The 15,262-nt window shown below is 42.0% G+C and overlaps 1 pseudogene; it reads left to right on the forward strand.

Annotated features, from left to right (window-relative positions):
- The first annotated feature begins 10,191 nt into the window (after positions 1 to 10,191).
- On the forward strand, positions 10,192 to 12,067 carry LOC127431220 (uncharacterized; annotated as a pseudogene).
- The last annotated feature ends 3,195 nt before the right edge of the window (positions 12,068 to 15,262 follow it).

Here is a 15,262-nt window from a genome sequence, read left to right on the forward strand (position 1 = left end):
CAAAACAAAACTGAAGTTCTTTCTTCAGTGTTCTCTGCAAAGGAAGATTCAAGAGTTTAACCTGACCGGCTTGGAATGCTGAAAGTTGAATGTTAAGAAATTACCACAGGGATATATTACTATTGTAATTTATTAATAGATGTAACCTGATGCTGTTAGTAGATTAAACATTAATCGTGATCTATTTTATTTTTTGTTGTTCAGATGACTAATTTTTAGTGTTAAAAACCTTAGTCGAGTCTGAGTCAAGTCCGAGTCTTAAACAGTCGATTCCAAGATGAGTCCGAGTCCAAAAGGGGCCGAGTCGGACTCAAGTCCGAGTGCATAACAGGCCGAGTTGAGTCAGAATGAATCTGTTCATGAATCTGAATTAAAATTGTAACCGTAAACTTAACATCAATATTTTACATTTATTTTAAACTTCACATCTAAGAAAGACAGTTTGTCAATATAAATGTAACAAAAACACCTCTGTTGCATTTCATATATACATTTTATGATTAGTATCCTGCTGAACAATCTTCAAAGTGGTTTCGGAATGAAAGCATATGCTTTAGGTGTATGAAGACAAAACTGTCCTTCAACACACTTACTGTGTTCTGCTGAATTTTTTAATTATTTGTTGCTTTTTCCCCTGCACTCAAACATAGACTAAAGAAAGTGAAAGCTTAGTCATTACAACCAAAGTTATTATGTTTCAAATTTTAATTTAGTTTTTTATTTCTACTTCATTTTTAATTTGTCAATTCAATTTCATTTAGTTTTATTTAAAATTATCCCTATCTAAAAAAATAATAGTCTTGTAACGATGTTGGCAACAGGCAGACGAAGAGACAATGGTGTGAAGATGAAACCAAGTGCAGTTTATTTTTCAAATGTGTAATTCTAAAACCCTAACTAAAAAACGTGAACATAAACATGAACTAGACTTGACAAAAACTAGACTTGACATGACATGACTTGACTATAGACTTAACTTAAACATGACATGGCTTGACTATGGCTTGACTATGGCTTGACTATGGCTTGACTATGGCTTGACTATGGCTTGACTATGGCTTGACTATGGCTTGACTATGGCTTGACTATGGCTTGACTAGAACAAAACAACAAAGTTACATACACAATACCTCACACCAGACAATGGCAAACATGAGGGATTAAATACAAGGACATGGGTAACAAGTAAACAAGACAACCAATCAGAAGACTAAACTAATAAATAAGATAACAAGACTAAATGAACTTAAACCAATGAAAAGACAAGATTAATAACAAAGTAATCAAACAAAGAACCAATGAAAACAAGACACGTGAACAGGGGAAACACATGACAAGATCACATGAGGGAACAGGAAATTACATAACATGAACAGGAACTAAACTTGAAAATAAAAGACATGAAAAACTTGAACCAAAACACATAAATGTGACAAGTCTATACTGAGATTTCTTTCTGAAGCTTTTTTCTCTATCTGCCGATTGATTTGGGAAAATACAGTACATACAAATGAGCCAACACAGTAGTAATTAGCACTCGCTGAGAAGTTACGTCTCACGATTTGACTGCAAATCCTACATCTAAAAACACTGGAAAAGCCCACTGATAATATTAGGGCCATGTCGTCACGGACATGATTTTCTAGTTAATTTGTGGGAAACCGCACAATGCAGGGCAGTTCTGCATGCAGCTCGTGTACCTAAATCCCTGATGCATCTGTGTGTCTCACAGCAGTTGTCGCAGAAGATAAAAAAAAATTACAATAATTGATATTTGCTTAAGCGGCAGCCACGTTGGTCTGAAATCAGTCGGAAATCTTTAAATACCAACCAAAGAAAATTTAATTGAGCTCTTCTTTAACTGCAAGAACATGTAGAATAATACTTTTGAGTCATAAATTTAACAGAACTGTGCTTCAAAAGTGTCAGAGATATAGGATAAAAAAGACGTGCATAAGTTACCCGGTGGTTTACAATAAAAATAAAATAAAATAAACATTTAAATTAAAACGTCATAACCAACTAAATTAATCTCATAACATGAAGATTAGCTTCATACATAAACTGTCATCAAATAATAGCCTACATTTATTTTATAGTCTATAATTAAATTATAAACAAAATATTTCACTGCCCAAAATATCCTAACATTTTATTGTGCATGGTTGAATGTTGTGAATGGTGGACAAATGCTGTAAAAGAATGTATTTTAAGCAGCTCGTCAATGCTTTAAATATAGTCAATCAATAATAAATAGGTGCTGTTTATCTGTTTCAAGTTGCTGTCTGCTTTAGCAATAACGCTTTTTTTCCCCCAGACTATTTAAAAAGTTACGCAGTTAATTCATCAAGCTATTATGGACCAGTTCAAGCTGACAACACTACGTGGACCACAAGAGACTACAGAAGCCTATATGTGTAGATACATTATGTTTAAAAAGACTTAATATCCAATATGAATAAAATTTTTATGTATTTTTATTTCGATATGCTGTTTTTAGTAAACTGTGAGAGACAAGATGTGGGTGACTTGACACAATGAAGTTCTTGATTTTAAGATTTAAACCACAATGAAACCACAGCGAGCACCGTCTTGGCTGCACAAACGCCACATGCAATTTTACCAGTTGTCAGGTCCTGTGTCATGTGAAACTGCCTTGTTTAGTTTCTATTACATTGGATACATACCCGTCTTTATGTTTTCGTCATGTATGTCACCTCGTTAGTCAATGTTATACAGTAGTCTCTGTAGTAACATTAAAGTGTATTGGTTTACTGATGAATGTGCCTGTGCACGTGTGCGTGTGTTTGCTTAAACACAGTGAAACAACTCTGGCTATGTCCATGACTTAAGGGGCTAATAGATCTGCATGCAGACAGAGATGTGTTCATTAATTTCTGTTTTGTTATTTATTTATTTTTTTTCATTGCATCAGAAATGTCATGGACTCGGCTAAACTCTGAAAAAAATCCCAAGTCCCAAAGGCTCGAGTCCGAGTCAAGTCTGAGTAAAAATGCATTCGAGTCCGTGACAAGTCCAAGTCCATTAAAACTGGACTCGTGACTCGGACTCAAGTCCGAGTCCAAACTCGAGTACCACACTAATTTTCCATGATTTAATGTTACATTTTCCTCTGAAAAGAGTAGGCCTATTTTAATACAAAAATAAAATGCATTCAGTTCAACTGCATTACTTTGTTTCGAAAACAAAATGTAATATGTGATAATATAATATTGCATATCAATATTATTACATAATAATATGTAATAATATAATATGCAATATATAATAGATCAATAAAATAAGTTGTTTTTGAACACCTGTACTCATGCTGCTTATTCTTTTTAAGAGCATTAAACATGTTTAATTAATCACATACGTTATAGAGCTAATTGAAATAAAATATAGTCCTAATAATAATTATATTACTGTATATTTTAAAACATTGGCTGGGTTCCACAAAAACAACTCAAAAACACAAAGTGTGAATGCAAAATGGACTGAGACCCTGTACCAGGTAAAGTGGACCAAAAAGAGATCACAGCCCACTTTCAAGGTCACAAACTCTGTTCACTTTTTGGTCTGAGACTGGTTCTTTTAAAGAGGATTCAAGTTAGACTTTTGGACCCCACTGTATATAACAAATCAAAAAAGGGAAAATGGAGCTAGACTGTATGTCAACCTGACCTACTGATCAGGTCAGGCAGACTCAGTTAATTGATTTCTAACAACAATAGAAAAAAGTTTTCAAAACCAGTTCCCCTTCTGTCACTCACTCATTGTTGTGTCGATGTAGTGACATTAGGGGTCGCCCTTGGGAGCCCCAAACACCTCAGATCTTTGAGAAAAGGCCAATGAGAATTGGTGAGTGGAATTTGCATGCCACTCCCCCGGACATACGGGTATAAAAGGAGCTGGCTCGCAACCACTCAAAGCCTACAGTGCCGCTGGTCAGCCCGCCTCTGCCCTGCATGCCATGGCCCTCCTGCAAGTACACCAGGCCAATTCACTAAAGGAACTGCACGTGGGTAGTCCTGATCCCGATGTGATGCAGGAGCTGTGCTCGGCAACCGCCCTCGCCCTCCGGGCAACAAAGGTCATGACGCGAGCACTCGGGCAGGCGATGTCCACCCTCGTGGTCCAGGAACGCCACCTGTGGCTGAATCTGGTCGAGATGACGAGATGATTCTCAACGCCCCATCTCCCATATCGGCCTATTCGGCGACTTCACCCAGCAGTTCTCAGCGGTGAGGAAGCAGATGGAGGCTATACAACACATCTTGCCCCAGCACGGCTCAAGATCCCGTATCCCGTCTGCTTGCCGAGGGTGTCCCCCTGCGGCGGCGAAAGCCCAGGCGGCTCCGCCTCAGCCCGAGCCCAATTCTTGGCCCCAGCGTAGAGCCCCCCGCAGGAAGCTGACACCCTCCGCCTAAGCGCCCCTGAGACGGACAATCCAGGGAGCGAGATGTCTGCTGCAAACCCGGAGCTGGTATCCAGACCACTCCATCCCCCAGTGGAGGGCCGGGAGGTAAATCCTTGGTTTCATTGTCTTTTATGTTCTCACATTGTACCCACATTCTCAAAAGAGCAGTTTCCTCATTCCCTGGGTCACATAGCCAGTGTTTACGACCGCCGTTATCACGGCAACAGGGCACTGAGAACCTGTGACTCCGGTCGCACCACACTCACACCCATGGCCAGATAGTTGTGACAGACTATGAGGACGGTCAAAAAGTCCCTTTGACCCCCCGACGCCGGGTACATGGTGCAAGGTAAGTGCTTTGAGGGTCCCCTCAGCACAGCCATGAGTTCGAGACGAAGCGAGGTTCCTCAATGTGTCATCCCCTGCTCCCTCCCGCCGCGAGGCCCCACCCACTGGTACGTTAAACGCAATCGTCCCCTTAGTGACCCTCGACCAGAGCTTGGACACATGGCTAGCGCTTTCCAACCCATCGCGGTTTGGCCAGGACCATCCGACTTGGCTACGCGATTCATTTCACCAGGCGCCCGCCCTGGTTCAACGCCATCCTCTTCACTTCGGTGAGTGGCGAGAACGCCGCCACCTTGTGTGCGGAGATCGCGACCCTTCTGCGCAAGGGTGCGATAGAGCCTGTCCCTCCATCCGAGATGTAGAAAGGGTTTTGCAGCCCTTCTTCGTACCGAAGAAAGGTGGTGGGTTGCGGCCAATCTTGGACCTGCGGGTTCTGAACTGGGCCGTTCACAGACTCCCGTTCAAGATGCTGACGCCAATGCACATTTTGGCGTGTGTCCGGCATCAAGATTGGTTTGTGGCTGTAGACCTGAAGGACGCGTACTTTCACGTCTTGGTTTTACCTCGACACAGACCCTTCCTACGGTTTGCTTTCAACGCCCTTCGGCCTGTCCCTGTCCCCTCACGTCTTCATGAATATCGCAGTGGCAGCTCTTGCCCCATTAAGGGAAGTGGGTGTCCGCTTACTCAACTACCTCGACGACTGGCTGATTCTAGCTCAATCTCGAGAGTTGCTATGCGCACACAGAGACCTCGTGCTCAGGCACCTCAGCCGGCTAGGGCTTCGGGTCAATTGGGAAAAGAGCAAGCTCTCCCCGGTTCAGAGCATCTCTTTTCTCGGCATGGAGTTAGACGCAGTCTCGATGATAGCGCACCTCACGAGCAAGCACGAGCGGTCGGTGCTGAACTGCCTTAAGTCGTTCAAGCAGAGAACAGCGGTTCCACTGAAACACTTTCAGAGGCTCCTGGGGTATATGGCATCCTCAGCACCGGTCACACCACTAGGGTTGATGCATATGAGACCACTTCAGCACTGGCTTCAGGCTCGAGTCCCGAGATGGGCATGGCACCACGGCACACATTGCGTGGCCATCACGCCGATCTGCCGCCACTTGTTCAGCCTGTAAGACTGACACAGAATTGTTTGCATTACTTCCGGGATATTCAAAGAATTCTGCGAGAACCAACGTCACAAAACTCTCACACAGAGGAGCATCTCCACCTGAGAAAACAAACCCTACTGATTGGGGACCATAAAACGCAATTCACACTCACATCTGCTCTCTCTCTCTCTCTCACCTCAGGTCACCTTAAGGACACTAAAAACTAAGTTATGACTTATCCTGTTCTGTAATGTAAAAGGTTTTCTGATCATACATGTTTGGTATCATTCAAGAGGTCTCAGTGCGACTGGTAAAACGGTCTCATTCCTTTTCAGCAAAGTCAAATCACAAGTAAGATTTAAGAACTTAATAAAATACAGTACCCTATCCGGGGCATGCCCCTCCCAAGTCTCACACAGAGACCAGATGCTGTATGCAGATTAGGTGTATTCTTTGTAAACATCAAACAACCTACTCAATCAAAGGTTGACTTACAACTCCCTAAATTATAAACCAAATCCTAAATAACATCAAACACACACATCTGAAATAACAATGGAATCGTTTGGTACTTAAGGGGGAAGTCACCCACTGGCCCAAGGACGGTATCCAATGGCGTGGCTGAAGGTCTCTTGCGTGTTCTGTCTTGGGCTAAACGGTAAACCAAGAATCTATTATAGAACTTATCCAAGTAGAATCAAATGGGAATACTAAATGTAGGACCGAGAACCTGTAAAACAGGACTTGATTGACTGGGGTTAAACGGTAAACTGAGAATCTATTATAGAACTTATCCAAGTAGATAATAAGACTAAATGGATAAAGCCAAGAACCTATATGGACTTAGTCTAAAACTTACTAATATCTGAAACTGATGAATTTGTAGTTAAAAGGACCTGTGTGTCTGACCAGCACAGGACCCAAATAACATTGAAGTAACAAATGCAGTCTAGAAGAGAGAATTACTAAAATTCAGAGCATAGATACATCAACGAGGTTTTTCATAATTGGAGTCACATGAAATAAGAAAAGAATTAATGATAAGATTAATAAAAAACACGGAACTCAAATCAAATAATCAAAGTATTATTTAATGTCGCGCACGAGAAGACAGAACACGCAAGAGACCTTCAGCCACGCCATTGGATACCGTCCTTGGGCCAGTGGGTGACTTCCCCCTTACAAAGTGGTGACCCCGACGTGATCTCCCAACCACAAGCGAGTGACGTCTTCCGAAGCGCGACATTCAGTTCCATTCCACATAGGACATGAGGTTTGGTCTTCTTCTCTGCCTTCATCTGCTGTGGTAAGTCCATTCTTTTTGCCTATTAGAAGTGTTGAGGGAAAGCACAGACGCACCCCATATAGACACATTTTGTAGAACGGGTCAAAATACCCACTGTTAGAACGGAGACCGAAAAAATCCAGTGGGGCTAAAGAAATGAGAGAAAACCACATGTGTGTCAGGGAAGTGGTAGCGGCAGGATACGAGAAACTAAATATCTTGCTCTTCAAATTAATGATCTCTTAGTTCGCCCAAGCGACAAGAGATCAAACTTAAACTGGAGATAACATCATCCAAAAATGTATTCTGGTATTCAAGGGAGGATTGCATCTGGAACTTTAATTCTAAAATCAATGAACACCGTCGCTATTGTTTATTTACTTTGCTGCAACGAACTCGCAACATTTCAAAAGAATGAGCGGGTAGCAACTGTAAACAACTAAAGTAGCGATTGAGATATAAACATTGCAAGTCGATGTGTTTGCATATGAAAAACAAGGCTGGGTAAAACAGAGTGATGTGATAAAAAATATATAGTAACAAAAGAAATGTCACTAATTTATAAATCAGTAAAGAGTACTATAACAACCTATTTTTAAATTTGCAAGTGTGCTAAACACTGTTGTTATCATAGAACACACGTGATGATAGTTGTTTGTGATACTGCATGTACACATAAGCTAATGCAGTTTATTTCTGAAAACACTTGACTGTTTGTGCTGTAAGGGTTACAAGAAACACTTAGGTTAGAGGTTGTAAATGCTTCGGGCATTCTAGATTCTTCGTCTTGTGTAAAGTTTAAATAACTGTAATCACGTTTCTCTTGAAATTGTTCATCTGTTTCAAGCTGAATGTGTGACTATGTCAGATATGTTTGTCTCTGATATGGCACACTGTGCTATTTACCATATAGCTGCAGTTAAATCATATGGAGTACAAAATTCCATGTTTTACACCATTACCAAAGTCTCAGTAGTTTTACACAGTTAGCATTAACCTTCAGTAACTTTAAAAAGACTGAAGAACTTCTTTAAGCCTTTAAAATTCAAGAATACTCTTTGCGCCTTGCATCACCTCTGACTTTGCCAAGCCCCCTCTTCATATTCAAATAGATTCGCATGAGAATACACCTAGTGACATCTTAACTCTCAAGAAAATGAGAAAATTGCATTCGATTTCATATTGTAATCGCAAAAGCTCTGCAGCTTGAGCAGAAATTTGACCCATGTAAATATGTGCCTGCAGTCACTGGGTGTTTACAGCAGCATGCCCAAAGGCTTTCAGCCTGACCTGTGCATACAAAGCATCTGATACAGGGCCAAATCAAAAGGCATGTATTTTCAAAAGAACAGCGAGATGACAAATATCTCACTCTAGAAAACCTCCAGAGACCAGTAATAAAATTATTTTAATTTATACTATTTTTAATATAATATAATTGTATTATAATCACATTATAATATGCATTATATTATAATGGCCAAGCATGGCCATGTATATATGTAATGACACTGCCAATCGAACAACCTTACAGGTTGAAGAATTCTTGCTATTGAATTTCATTGGTTCGCTAATCAGTGCCAAGAGGGAGGGTATACAGTCGTTTTTCTGCTGTGCATCAATGCTGTAAAGAAATTGGCACACAATAACGAACCAAATCATCTCTCGCTGAGAAGCACCAATTCAAATTAAATCTGATCAGGGGAACCATTCTACTGCGTAGACAATGAAAAATGTGTGTAAAATGCTAAACATCAGGCAGAAATTTCACAACCCTGACAGACCACAGAGATCATAGATGATCAACGTGTGAATAGCACCCTTAAAAAATGCTAAGCAGACAACACATCACCAAAAGAGGTGCAAGAACAGCTTAAGGTGCTACACACTTCAAACTGCACTAAAATATCAGCAGTAATTCAGATCACCAAAGATGCTCAGTCTTATTTGATCCCTGAAACTAAATTTGCATTTGACATTGTAATGGTACATGTTTTTGTAAAGCAAAATGCATCTTCCCCTTGATGGCACAAGCCATAGAGTATGAGACTAAAGCTGTCTGTAAAAGTTTGGCTTTGACCATCAGAGGAAAATAAAGTACCACATGTCTAAATGCAAATTATTTAAAGGTTCAACATTAACTGTTCTCTCTCTGTGGTTATTCCCATTTCAGGTTGCAATCTCGTGAGGGACAGATGCCAAAAGGTTTCTGATCCCCCTGCATCAAGCCAGGACAACAAATTGACCATGCAGGAGATGGTGCGAAGGCAATCTAAAGGGGCCATTTACACCTCACAGCACTACAAAAACAAAAATAATAGCTATATGGCCTCCCGGTTTAGCACCGGAACCAAATTGTGCAACACCAGTTGTTCTAGAACAGGTTCCAACCATCCTCCCAGACATGAACATACAGAACACACACTTTCATCACTACACTCATGACATCTTGACCTGGTACAGACAGTAAAACTAGCCAGGCTCAACCATTACACATCATGGAACACAATAATGGCCTAGATTCCGAAAGTATTAATCCACTGAAGATCTGGCCTGCCTTTCACAAACACATAGCCTCTCACATATATGACATTACGAACCTGTTTCCATAAAATAGTCATAATTATGGTGCACATGACATGCACTATTTACAACTTCCCAACAACTTTTTTGAAACACTGTAATGTACATGGGACATGTGCATGGCTACAGTCACACATCGATGATTTAATTACTAATTGCAAGCAAACTTGCCACCCAAATTTCAAAATTTCCACCTGTATAAAATCGAACCAATTGATTGTTGTTGGCATGGTTGCAAACCAGAGAACACCTGGTTTTCAACACATCGCTAATTACAATGCAAACATAATAAGAAGTGGATGATATGAAGTGCAGACACTTCTATCGATCCACCACACACTTTGAAAATAGACATGTATCATCGATTGTGACTTGGCCAGCAAATCACACACATTGGTCATTTTGAATTAGCACTGTGATTATTATATATGTAACTGTGATTCAATCATAGAATTATTATTATAACTATATGCTTAATTATATATACTGGTGATGAATGTTCTGATTGCTTTGGATTCTCTGCCACCTTTTCTTTAATCCGTCCAGATCAAGCTTTTCCAAACTCCACTACTATACGCCCGATTGGCGTGGTAGTGAAAAATTCAGATAGTAAAATGGGATCACCTTACTGGATACATGACCTTGAAGGGTACTGAGACCTTGTTTACCAGTCGCACATGTTGTCATTAAACTCATAACTATGTTGTTTGTACATGTAACACCTTACAACCTTTTTCTCATAATGACACTAAGCTTATAAACGTTCAGTCATTACATGGGCATTCTGACGCAATCCAGGTGTCCCATACTCAGTGGTGTGTTGTCAGTGAGATGAGTTCCTTCTCGTATGGAGGACTGACCTGTCCGGCCAATCACTCCTTTTGCCTGGAGGTAACAGAGGACTTTTCTATGGGTCAGATCAACATCCTAGGGAGGATACCCCTGGACACTGAAGTTTCCCCATGGTGGGATGACACATTCTACGAACACAGCGCACAAGCTGTGGCAGACACAATGGACTTGGCACAAAGAATGATCCTGCAGACAGAATACCACCTCAACCAGGCACAGATAGAAACAAATCTGGCTAAAAAGACTGCACAGATCCTCTCCAGTTCCTCTACACGCTCAGCACTGTATGCTTACACATGGTTGGACTGGGTATTCCGAGGATGTGCAATTGGCAGCGCCTTCATTTTCACCTTCACACTGCTCCAGTGTTGCCATTTCAGATACCTCATCGGATCCTTACAAACATCAACCAATGCGGCACTGGCCCTCAGCCCACTGCATCTGCACACACTTCAACGACTAAGATAAAAACATTTTTGACAAAAACCCAGCAGACATTTTACAATGACCCCACCTGGACGGTTCTGGAACTGTCCCTGGGGGGCCAAGCGGAGGAGCTGTAAGACTGACACAGAATTGTTTGCATTACTTCCGGGATATTCAAAGAATTCTGCGAGAACCAAGGTCACAAAACTCTCACACAGAGGAGCATCTCCACCTGAGAAAACAAACCCTACTGATTGGGGACCATAAAACGCAATTCACACTCACATCTGCTCTCTCTCTCTCACACCTCAGGTCACCTTAAGGACACTAAAAACTAAGTTATGACTTATCCTGTTCTGTAATGTAAAAGGTTTTCTGATCATACATGTTTGGTATCATTCAAGAGGTCTCAGTGCGACTGGTAAAACGGTCTCATTCCTTTTCAGCAAAGTCAAATCACAAGTAAGATTTAAGAACTTAATAAAATACAGTATCCTATCCGGGGCATGCCCCTCCCAAGTCTCACACAGAGACCAGATGCTGTATGCATATTAGGTGTATTCTTTGTAAACATCAAACAACCTACTCAATCAAAGGTTGACTTACAACTCCCTAAATTATAAACCAAATCCTAAATAACATCAAACACACACATCTGAAATAACAATGGAATCGTTTGGTACTTAAGGAGGGATGGCAGAGAAGCTCGGGGAATCTACAAATCAGATCTCCCATGCTTCGTCGTTTGCATGTAGTTTTTTCACTACCAGGTAATTGCAATTTGTATTTCTTATGTTTGGTAAATGTTTGAATGGAATACAACTTTAAATATATTATTATGTTTGGTTCACTGATAGCTTTGAGTTTGATTTATTATTTTAATTGGATTGTTTGAATGTATTACTATTACCTGGTAAATAAATTGTTATTATGATTCATTCTGAAGGACTGTTTTCTAGTATATTTCTTGTTAACTACAAATCTATGGTCAGAGTTGGCTTAATTAAGCTACTTCAGAAGTAACCCATTAGTTAAGTATGTAAGAGGCTAAACGGCAAACCGAGAATCTATAATAGATCTTAGCCAAGTAGAATTAAATGGGAATACTCAATGTAGGACCGAGAACCTGTAAAACAGGACTTAATTGACTGGGGTTAAACGGTAAACCGAGAATCTATTATAGAACTTAACCAAGTAGAATTAAATGGGAATACTCAATGTAGGACCGAGAACCTGTAAAACAGGACTTAATTGACTGGGGTTAAGCGGTTAACCGAGAATCTATAATAGAACTTAGCCAAGTAGAATTAAATGGGAATACTCAATGTAGGACCGAGAACCTGTAAAACAGGACTTAATTGACTGGGGTTAAACGGTAAACCGAGAATCTATTATAGAACTTAACCAAGTAGAATTAAATGGGAATACTCAATGTAGGACCGAGAACCTGTAAAACAGGACTTAATTGACTGGGGTTAAGCGGTGAACTGAGAATCTATTATAGAACTTAGCCAAGTAGAATCAAATGGGAATACTAAATGTAGGACCGAGAACCTGTAAAACAGGACTTGATTGACTGGGGTTAAGCGGTGAACTGAGAATCTATTATAGAACTTAGCCAAGTAGAATCAAATGGGAATACTAAATGTAGGACCGAGAACCTGTAAAACAGGACTTGATTGACTGGGGTTAAGTGGTGAACCGAGAATCTATTATAGAACTTAGCCAAGTAGAATTAAATGGGAATACTCAATGTAGGACCGAGAACCTGTAAAACAGGACTTAATTGACTGGGGTTAAGCGGTAAACCGAGAATCTATTATAGAACTTAGCCAAGTAGAATCAAATGGGAATACTAAATGTAGGACCGAGAACCTGTAAAACAGGACTTGATTGACTGGGGTTAAGCGGTAAACCGAGAATCTATTATAGAACTTAGCCAAGTAGAATCAAATGGGAATACTAAATGTAGAACCGAGAACCTGTAAAACAGGACTTGATTGACTGGGGCTAAACGGTAAACTGAGAATCTATTATAGAACTTAGCCAAGTAGAATCAAATGGGAATACTAAATGTAGGACCGAGAACCTGTAAAACAGGACTTGATTGACTGGGGTTAAGCGGTAAATGAGAATGTATTATAGAACTTAGCCAAGTAGAATCAAATGGGAATACTAAATGTAGGACCGAGAACCTGTAAAACAGGACTTGATTGACTGGGGTTAAACGGTAAACCGAGAATCTATTATAGAACTTAGCCAAATAAGACTAAACGGATAAAGCCAAGAACCTATATGGACTTAGTCTAAAACTTACTAATATCTGAAACTGATGAATTTGTAGTTAAAAGGACCTGTGTCTGACCAGCACAGGACCCAAATAACATTGAAGTAACAAATGCAGTCTAGAAGAGAGAATTACTAAAATTCAGAGCATAGATACATCAACGAGGTTTTTCATAATTGGAGTCAGATGAAATAAAGAAAAGAATTTATGATAAGATTAATAAAAAACATGGAACTCAAATCAAATAATCAAAGTATTATTTAATGTCGCGCACGAGAAGACAGAACACGCAAGAGACCTTCAGCCACGCCATTGGATACCGTCCTTGGGCCAGTGGGTGACTTCCCCCTTACAAGCCCTTGGACAGACCTTGCATTTCTACGGGCAGGAGTTCCCCTACAGCAAGTGTCCAGCCGTGTCGTCATTACGACAGATGCCTCCAAGCAAGGCTGGGGCACCATGTGCAATGGGCATGCAGCCGCTGTCTCCTGTACAGGACCGTGACTGTGTTGGCACATCAACTGCTTCGAGTTGCTGGCAGTATTGCTCAACCTGCGGAGGCTTTTGCTGTTGGTCCGGGGCAAGCATGTGTTGGTCTATTTGCCTCCCGAGAAACCTCCCACTGCCTGCTCTGGTATTCTCTGACGGGGGCCCCCCTCAGCACAGATGTGCTGGCACACAGTTGGCCTCACGGGCTGCACAAGTATGCGTTCCCCCAGTGAGCCTACTTGCACAGACCCTGCACAAGGTCAGGGAGGATGAGGAGCAGGTCACCCTCGTGGCCCCGTATTGGCCTACCCAGACTTGGTTCTCAGACCTCACACTCCTCGCAACAGCCCCTCCCTGGCGAATTCCCCTGAGGAAGGACCTTCTTTCTCAGGGACAGGGCACCATCTGGCACCCGCGCACAGGCCTCTGGAACCTCCATGTCTGGCCCTTGGACGGGACATGGAAGACCTAAGTGGCCTACCACCAGCAGTGGTAGACATGATCACTCAGGCCAGAGCTCCCTCCACAAGGCAGCTTTATACCCTGAAGTGGCGTCAGTTCGTGAATTGGTGTTCTTCCCAAGCTGAAGACCCTCAGAGATGCGCAGTCAGGTCAGTGCTTTCCTTCCTGCAGGAGAGGCTGGAGGAACGGCTGTCCCCCTCCACCTTGAAGGTGTATGTGGCTGCCATAGCGGCACACCATGATACAGTGGACGGTAAGTCCTTAGGGAAGCACGACCTGATCATCAGATTCCTGAGAGGCGCCCGGAGGCTGAATCCTCCTAGGCCACACCTGTTCCCCTCATGGGATCTCTCCATGGTCCTCCTGGGCTTTCGCGGAGCCCCCTTTGAGCCGCTAGAGTCAGTCGAGTTGAAAACCTTCTCCTTGAAGACGGCCCTCTTGATTGCGCTCACCTCCATCAAGAGGGTCGGGGACCTGCAAGCTTTCTCTGTTAGCGATACCTGCCTGGAGTTCAGTCCGGGTGACTCTCATGTAATCCTGAGACCCCTTCAGGGATCAGGTGGTGAACCTGCAAGCGCTGTCCCAGGAGGAGGCAGACCTAACCCTGTCATTGCTGTGTCCGGTGCATACTTTGCGCATCTACTTGGATCACACGTAGTGCTTTAGATGCTCTGAGCAGATCTTTGTCTGCTTTGGCGTACAGCGGAAAGGGAATGCTGTCTCCAAACAGAGGCTTGCCCACTGGATCGTGGATGCAATCGCTATGGCATACCAGGCCCAGGCCGTGCCCGCCCCTTCGGGAATATGAGCACACTCCACAAGGAGTCTGGCATCTTCGTGGGCACTGGCTCATGGCACCTCTCTAGCAGACATCTGCAGGGCAGCTGGCTGGGCAACACCCAATACCTTTGTGAGATTTTACAATCTTTTACAATCCGGTTTCGTCCCATGTTCTGTCAGGTACGAACAGGTAAGTTCGGGAATACGGACAGCTGGCCGGGTGT

This window comes from Myxocyprinus asiaticus, chromosome 3 (assembly GCF_019703515.2).
Source record: "Myxocyprinus asiaticus isolate MX2 ecotype Aquarium Trade chromosome 3, UBuf_Myxa_2, whole genome shotgun sequence".
Lineage (NCBI taxonomy): Eukaryota > Metazoa > Chordata > Actinopteri > Cypriniformes > Catostomidae > Myxocyprinus > Myxocyprinus asiaticus.